The 8,440-nt window shown below is 41.2% G+C and overlaps 1 pseudogene across 1 annotated transcript; it reads right to left on the bottom strand.

Moving 5' to 3' along the window:
* Positions 1-7,078: 7,078 nt before the first annotated feature.
* LOC308381303 (cholesterol 25-hydroxylase-like protein) lies at positions 7,079-7,840 on the bottom strand (annotated as a pseudogene). The gene has a single exon. The product of its transcript is annotated as a cholesterol 25-hydroxylase-like protein (transcript).
* Positions 7,841-8,440: the final 600 nt, after the last annotated feature.

Consider the following 8,440-nt stretch of genomic DNA (forward strand, 5'->3'; position numbering starts at 1 on the left):
AAGAGACTGTAAAAGTGCCTCATCTTGAAGGGCCAAAGCAGCAAAAGGTTCCTCATCTCGGAACACCAAAGCAACAAAACGTGTCTCATCCTAAAGTGGAAAAGCAACAAGGGCATGAAGTGATTATGAAAGTGCCTCTTCTTGAAGTGCAAAAGCTGGTTTACTCTGTGGTCAAGGAGCTATGGGAGATATATGACCTTGGAGAAGGCCTGAAGGTTTTATCGGGAATGCCACTGCCACGTCCATCTCAACTCTTTCTGCAAACCTTAACTTGTGCACAACACATGGAGCCACGCACCAGGCACAGCTACTGCAAGGTTAGGCCACTAGGTCTACTGTAGAAAAGGGTGAAAATATAGCTAAAACTGAAGTGATTAAGACAGTTTTTTAGACAAAAAATTACAATCAATTATTAAATAAGTTACAATCAATTACAAAATAATATCACTTAAACATTTACACATTTTTTTTTCTTCTGTGTGAAGCATATATTTGAACTCTGCTGGGAGATCCTTCAGGATATGTATACCAAAGATGGGTCTGGTTGGTCAAACCGTCGGCCTGAGGAATCCTTTCGCGACCTCTCCAAGATTCAGGTAAAATGGCATGAATGGCTGAATGACTGATGCTTTTCAGCACAGCCAGCATTGCATTTTCCACGGTTCCACCAATGCCAGATTTAATTGGTATTGGTCAGTCAGGACAACTGAAACATGAATCATTTTATAAAGGACATTATATAACAGTTGTATTAAACACTTAGATACACATACCTTAAACTGTCAGTCCACCTTCATGTGACTCAATGAAGGGGGGGGGGGGGAACACAGTGGTAGCAGGTGGTTTTACCTCAACCTTCATTTTTTTGTGAAGTTTTAATAATTCATTTACAATAAAGGTCTTGTGTCTTTTTCTAGGCGTACGTAACCAAGAAGATCTTTAGACTGTTGGAAATGCAAAATACTATTAATGAGGCTGAAAAGAAATACGGTGGAAGTAGCCAATATCACGTTGAGAATGAATTATTGAATGAGCAGCAGAACGTGCCTTATCTTGAAACACCAAGGCGAAAAAACGTGAAAAAACAACAAGTGCATAAAGAGGCTGTGAAGGAGACTGTGAAAGACCCTCGTCTTCAACTGCAAGAGCTGGTTTACACTGTGGTCAAGGAGCTATGGGAGAAATATAACCTTAGAGAAGGATCGAAGGTTTTATCGCGGATACCTACACCGAGTCCATCTATATTCTTCATGCAAACCTTAACTTGTGCGCATCACATCAAGCCAAGCCGCAGGCACAGCTACTGCAAGGTTCGGCCACTAGGTGTACTGTATAAAAGGGTGAAAATATGTCTAAAACTAAAGTGATTAAGTCAGTTTTCTAGACAACATAAGCCATTTACAGAAATAATACCACTTCAACATTAACACTATTTTTTTATATTCTGTGTGAAGTTTATATTTAAAAGCTGCTGGGAGATCCTTCAGGGTCCCTATCTCAAAAAGCCCAGTGCAGCACCTGCTCGGACAGATTCACGGCTTGAGGAAGATTTCAAATCCTTTAGTGACCTCTCCAAGATTCAGGTAAAATTTTACAAATGGCTGAATGATTGATGCTTTTCAGCACAACCAGCATTGCATTTGCCACGGTCCCACCGATGCCAGATTTAAGTATTGTTCAGTCAGGACAACTGAAACATAAATAACTCTTATAAAAGAAAATTATATCACAGTTATATGAAATTATTAAACCCTTAGATACATATACCTTAAACTGTCAGTCCATCTTTATGTGACTCAATGAAGTAGCAGGTGGTTTTACCTCATTCATTTTTTTTTGTGTGAAGTTATAATAATTAATTTACAATAAAGGTCTAATGTCTTTATCTAGGAGTACGTCAGCAATACATTCTTAAGACTGTGTGGAATGAATCCGGAAAACACAATGGAAGTACCATGTTGAGAATGAACTAGAACTTAACCCCAATCTTCGTAAGTATAGTGCACAGGATTCATTCATCTCTGCAACTTTTCTCTCAGAAAAAGGGGGGAGTTGGAGGGATTGCTGGGGATGATTTCAGAATGTATCATAAAGACTGAAGATGTGTGTATGTACATAGGTAGAAACAATAGCCTACAATATATTATCATATCTAATATTATGTTTCTAATTATTAGTAATTATAATAAAGAAACTCACAATTGGAGGGAGCTCAATATATCCATATCAAGCTAATTCACATAATTATGATTTCAGTGCTGGAGAAAAAAAATATGAAGTGAAGATAAAGTTGGCAGATGAAGTCCTTGAGTACATGGGACACTTTTAAGACCTTGAATATTTTTTTGTGAAATGAAGAAAAGATTGGAAAATGGCTGCCCTCAGTCCCATCTTCATCTCCCTCACCACTTCCCATCTCAACCGATCCCCTCCTGCAATGCATTCATAAAATAAATAATACAAAATAATAAACCATTATAGGGTGGTGTGTTTTTCCTAAATACTAAACCATGTGTACATAACCACAAAAATGACTTTTATAGGCTATAATGGTGTAACATAACATACATGTGACAAGTACTGTAAATTAAAAAAAAAAATATTCTCTAGCACAGCATTCAGAGTTTTGGGAAACAAGTGCAACTTAAATATGAATACAATTTCAAACTTCCCTTCAGCAGTGTTTGTCTGTTTCCCAAGTAGGTCCTGAAAGGTTAGTAAAGTAATGCAGGGCAGCTGTTTCACGTAAATCAAATTCTTTGTTCCTGAAAGATATGTTCTGGTTCTCGTCAAACTGGCAGTACTGTTTGAGTTAACCTCTAAACCAATGCCACTCTTGCAAGCTGGCAAAGATCACATTTCTGTTTCAATACAGTATTGCTACTAGCCTGGATACCAGCCTGAACTGAACCGCCCACACATTTTTTGGTCTGGGAGATTCAGTCTGGAATTGAGCTAGTTTGGAGAGATTAAACGTCTCAGAAAAGTGATCTGAACAATCAAATTGTAAGGGCGGGCTTTATACATTGATGGACAGATGACCAACCAACGCTTGAGTTGATTAGATAGATAGAATACATCGAACAAAGATGGCGCCGTCTCGGGAGCTTAGTGGGACATATTTTATATGATTTAAGCTATCTACACAACTTTTTTTAATGTCTACATTGACTCGGTTAGTTGTGCATGTGCAAAAACGAATCTTGCCGAGGATTGTAGGTTTTAAATGAAGCACTCTAGACCATTATTGATAGGTTATGCTAACGCATAGACAAAAAAACATTGAAACAAATGGTAGCTTCTAGCCTTGAGTGCTAATTAAGTAACGTGAGCAGGCATATGTCTCAACAGATATTGACAGCCCATTGATTTTGAAAGGAACAGAGAAACGCGATCAAGGCATTTGTCCATTGAAAAGATGTTTTTGCCGTCCTTCCTACGGGATCAGGTAAAAGTTTAATCTATCAGATCGTAATACTACGTTGCTCTGATTGGTTCTAGGTATCCAATTCAGCGAAGAGGAATTTTCTTTCCTGGTTCGTTGAAACACGCCCCATAATCACAGCCCAATGGTTCAGTTTCAGACTCATATTCTGACTAGAATTATGAGTATGACATCGTCAGGCTATATTGCTACTACAGCATAGATTTTCACATATTAAATTAAAAAGGTTCTTAACTAATTGAAATGGTCTATTAACAGATACAAAACCATCATTATTAAACTGAATAACACTAACACTGCCTGTTGAATTGCTCTGTGTGTGGCAAGTAAACCACTTTACAAAGAATGTACAATACCCTTGCAGGGACAGGGTTAAACAAGGAATGGGCGGGTCTTAGATCAGAAGTGGGTGTGGCTTAACCAGGAGTTGTTTTATTTTTACAATTTCATTTAAAACATAGAAAATGGATTGATTGAGTTGGAAGTTGGTATTTTAAGCCTGAGATTGGTATGGTTTGACCACAATTTGCTACTTGCTATATTTTGTCAATTATAAAATTAGGGAACAGCCTCAGATTTTAGCGTCAGATCAATGTTTAATAAAACTAGACGTAACGCAAAGCGTTACAAAATATGACCGCCGAACTGTTCAGTAGGTTTTGGCACAGAATGAGTCATGGTTGTCAGTGTGTTTGTGTGTTTTTATGTGCGCATTGGTTTGTGTTTCATTTTTATGTATTAAAGGAATTATTTGTGATAGATTTTGATGATTTGGTTATGTAATGTTTTGTGTACTAATTTTTTGTGGATTGTTTTGGTATATTTTTCTTTTGCAAAGTAGTTTGTTAAAACAGGTCAAATAAAGAGGTGTGGAAACAAAGTGAAGTTTCCAACCACCAACAGGTGGCACTATAGGTGATATCAGTCAGGCATATGTACGCGTTCGGGCTGGATCCAGCGTCCACCCTAAGACATTTTCTCTGGATCAAGCAAGAGTTATAAGAGACTTTGTGTTTTGTGGCAAGCACTGGCAAGTTGGCAAAGTTTGAGGGTCTGCCACGCCCACACCTTCCGACTAATGAGAAAATCTAATATAACTTTTAGTCGCCCATGGCTGAAGAGTAACCTGACCACATTTCAAGGCGTTATCATTAGATTTGTCAGAGGAGTTCGATCAGATGCGAGGTGTGCAAACGCCGTCAAAACGCATCTTCCACTCAAAATGGCTGACTTCCTGTGGACCTGCCACCATGGCGTCAAGAGACTTTTAGTGCGTCCAAGCATGATGAAGAAGTGTACCGAATTCCGTCAAGCTACGCCAAAATAACCCCAATGCGCAGGGTTTTTTGCAATGTTCTAGGGGGCGCTACTGAGCCATTTGCTCCATCCATGGACAAACACTCTACCGAAGATGGACAGTTACAGGCTTGTCCCTGGCAAATTTGGTAATTTTTCAAGCACTTTGACATATATTCGATTAAAACACCTCATTTTTGCTTTTTAATTTTTAACTAGGTGGCACTATACATGTAATGGTTATGGTATGGGTTGGCATGGCCCCTTGACACAAACATACAAGAACAATTTGCCCCTCCAAGGCCCTATGGTTCTCGGGATATTCGAAGAAAACTGTGTCGCGCCACCTACAGGCCAGTTGGTGTATTATCATATAAATCAATGTATTGCATGCCCCCCCCCCCGTGAACAGAATTCCACGAAACTTCAGAAGGTGTCATAATAATCCCACACCTCCGATTTCGTGCAGTTCTTACCTTGTCAACTTACAATTAACATTTTTTACAACACTCCATTTTTGCTATACATGAAATAAGTGGTAGTGGAATGGTTGATGTGGCCTCTTAAGACCAACATACAAAAAAAATGTGGTCCTCCTAAGCCGGTTTTCAACTTATTCACAGAAAACTGAATCGCCCCACCCTCTTTCAAACGGGTCCAGTCCGACGGGGGTGCAACGGATCAAATTGAAAATCAGTGGTTCCATGCTAATCTAGTAAGGCTACATGCCCACCAAATTTCGTGCACCCCGGTGTTTCAGTGTCCCGGAAATCGTTGACAGAAAATCGGCAAACAGAAAAGAAAAAAAACTCTACTTAGTCGCACGGCTGTCATAATTACATAACAAGAAAGAAAAAGAGGAGACATGATTTTAACAAGTGAGCAAGCATTATCTCACACACAGCCCATTGTCATGGTCTGTTTCTTATGCGAAGCATGCCAAAAACACCATCTTGTGTTTGTCTGGTTTCAGGGTGACGGGTTACGACCCCCAAAAGTGCATTGTTTCAACCCAGAAATCCCTGCTGTGTGCCATGGTGGTTAATCCATGAGGGGGCCATATCGACTTAATTTGTTATGCTTTTTACTGGCCGAATGTTGATGGGTGACCCATATGTCACAGCAGGGGCCATGCAGTCATTGGTTGCTCAAACAAGTGAACGTGCTGGCAAGTATAAATAAATAAATAAATTCTTTCCTTTTGCTTTTGAGAAGGCCATTGTACAAGCCTCCAGTTTCATGCATTAGGTAAACACACACTGATGACTTGTTCTGCCTCCACCTGCTGGTTCTGATGATTGATTTATGGCCTTTGATTGAGTACATGGATATTACTTCCCAGCACTACATTTCAATAAACAAGCAATTTCCCCTAACCGGACCCCAAGCATTCCCCCCTACTTAAGCGATTATTATCTGCAAACATTCACAGGCATTGTGTTTTTTTATATATATATATATATATTTATATTTCCGTTTGGGCTTTTTATGCCTTTGGACAGGACAGTGAAGTGCATGACAGGAAGCGAGGTAGAGAAGAGGGCTGGGAGGACTGGGAGGACTGGGAAATGACATCAGGCCAGACTTGAACCTATGTCCCCGCGGGCAAGGAATCTCATAACTGGCATTGTGATCTACTCCTGAGACAAACTCTCACTCGACACAGATGTTTACACCTTTTTTTGAAGATGCTGTACTTATGACCTTGATTTTGTCAACTGCATGTAAATAAAAGAGGAGTCTTTCTGGTTATACCTGAGACTGGATTCATTTTTATCATGGTCTCTCTCTTTCTCTCTCTGATGTTTGACACGACAGATACACATTTTATTGCCCTCAGGGGCTTATTTATGATTAAACCAGTCCTAATGTTAACTCTAATCGCTAACCACTACTATATCCATAATTGGTTGTGGCCTATATGGAGGTGTTGGGTACTCAGGCATATGAGTTGTTTATCACTAAGCAGATGCAATGTGGGTAATCATGATTGACATAATAGGTTGTAGGTAGCAAGTGCTTCAGTCTTATTTTGTTTTATAGTGTATCTACTTGGACACAATTGAAATTGTTACACATGTACCTCCCAGGACACTGATTTAACACTGAGAATATAATGCCACTATAAACTAAACTGCCAGGTGAACTAGGCAAGAGCTGTCTGCAATAAGGAATGTCATGGCCACATCCTTATCATCTATTTTGAATAAATAGAAGATTTGGTTAGAATTGGTGTTCTCTGCTCATAGAATTTATAGTTGTGCCAGCACTTTGTAGTTCCTTTTAATATAAAAGAATAAATGTTACAGGGGCCAGTCATGCCCACGAGTGCCCTTCTTAATCCTCATGCAGAGTCCCAAAAAGTCTGTCCCAGTGTGTGAAATACGGGGCCTAGTTGGACTTAAACTTGAGGTGATGGAGGTCATGATGGGTTGCTCCTCCAAAAAGTCCAAACGGCACCAGTCTGTTGATGGCCCAGGGGAAGTCGTATCCGCAGTGGTCCTCCACAGACAGCCCGATGTTGAGCACGAAGAACCGCAGCTCAGTGAGCGGGTGGCAGCCCAGGAGCAGAGGGTTGATGGCGGCGAAGAAGCCCAGTGAGAGCGTCTCCCAGACGCCTGAGTACTCCGTGCTCAGCACGAACGTAGAGGTGTACTTGTGATGCACCTTGTGGAACGTCCGGTACAGCCAGGGCACCTTGTGGTGCAGCATGTGCCACACAATGTACTGAAAATCAAACAGCAGGAGACAGGCCAGCAGGTCATGTGCCACCTTCATCAGGTGCGGAACCTCTGCCGGTAAGCTCAAACTCCTCCAGTACCAGTGCAGCACCGTTAGCGGGAAGATGAACATCACATGGGTATAGAGCGAGTGGACCAGGCATCTCTACATCACCTCCCAAGGCACATGGCTCCTCTGCTGGATCTTGTAGCAGCGGATAAGCTCCACGTGCGGTGACAGGAGGTCCAGGGCCAGGTAGGGCAGGCAGAAGAGCAGGTAGGTGCCCAGGGAGAAGAGCACGGGGAAGAAGGGGGAGCTGAGCCAGGCATCGTGCGCCAGGAGCCAGTCCCAGACGCTCTGTAGTAGCAGTGCAAACATGTCTCTTCAGGTCTGTGTGCGAGACGATTATGCTGCTAACTCTTGGGGAGCCAGAGTAGTGCTCTGGCAGGGCCGGCCCCCTTATCTCCTTAAATAGCTTTCCTGTGACTGGGGGTTTCCTGGGAATTTTAGAAGCTATTGAGTTTGTGTGTGTGTGTGTGAGTGTGTGTGTGCGCGCGGACACGTGTGTGTGTGTGGGCATGTGTGTGTGGGCGTGAGTGTGTATGTCAGCTGGTGGATTTGACAGAAAGATAGAGAACAAAAAGAGAGATTAGATAGACATATTTTGGCACAGGATAGATGTTTAGATCTTAACTATGTAAAAGCCACACAAAAAACAAGGGTTCATATGAATGAACTTTTGCAAGGAATTCAAATTGAATCCAATATGAAACCCAAGCTGATAAGAAAAGAAAACGAAACCAAAATGAGAGAGGAGGATAGTGGGAAGAGATTGACGTAGAGATGGTCACAGAGGCCAAGCTGAGAAAGGGCGAGAAGAGAAAGAGGTTTTACACATTCAGATATTTTACTGTGCATTTTACTGAAAAAAATAAGAGGATGCCACAGTATGCCCCTCATACACCTAAAACACTGACA

This window comes from Sprattus sprattus (genome assembly GCF_963457725.1).
Source record: "Sprattus sprattus genome assembly, chromosome: 20".
Taxonomy (NCBI): Eukaryota; Metazoa; Chordata; class Actinopteri; order Clupeiformes; family Clupeidae; genus Sprattus; species Sprattus sprattus.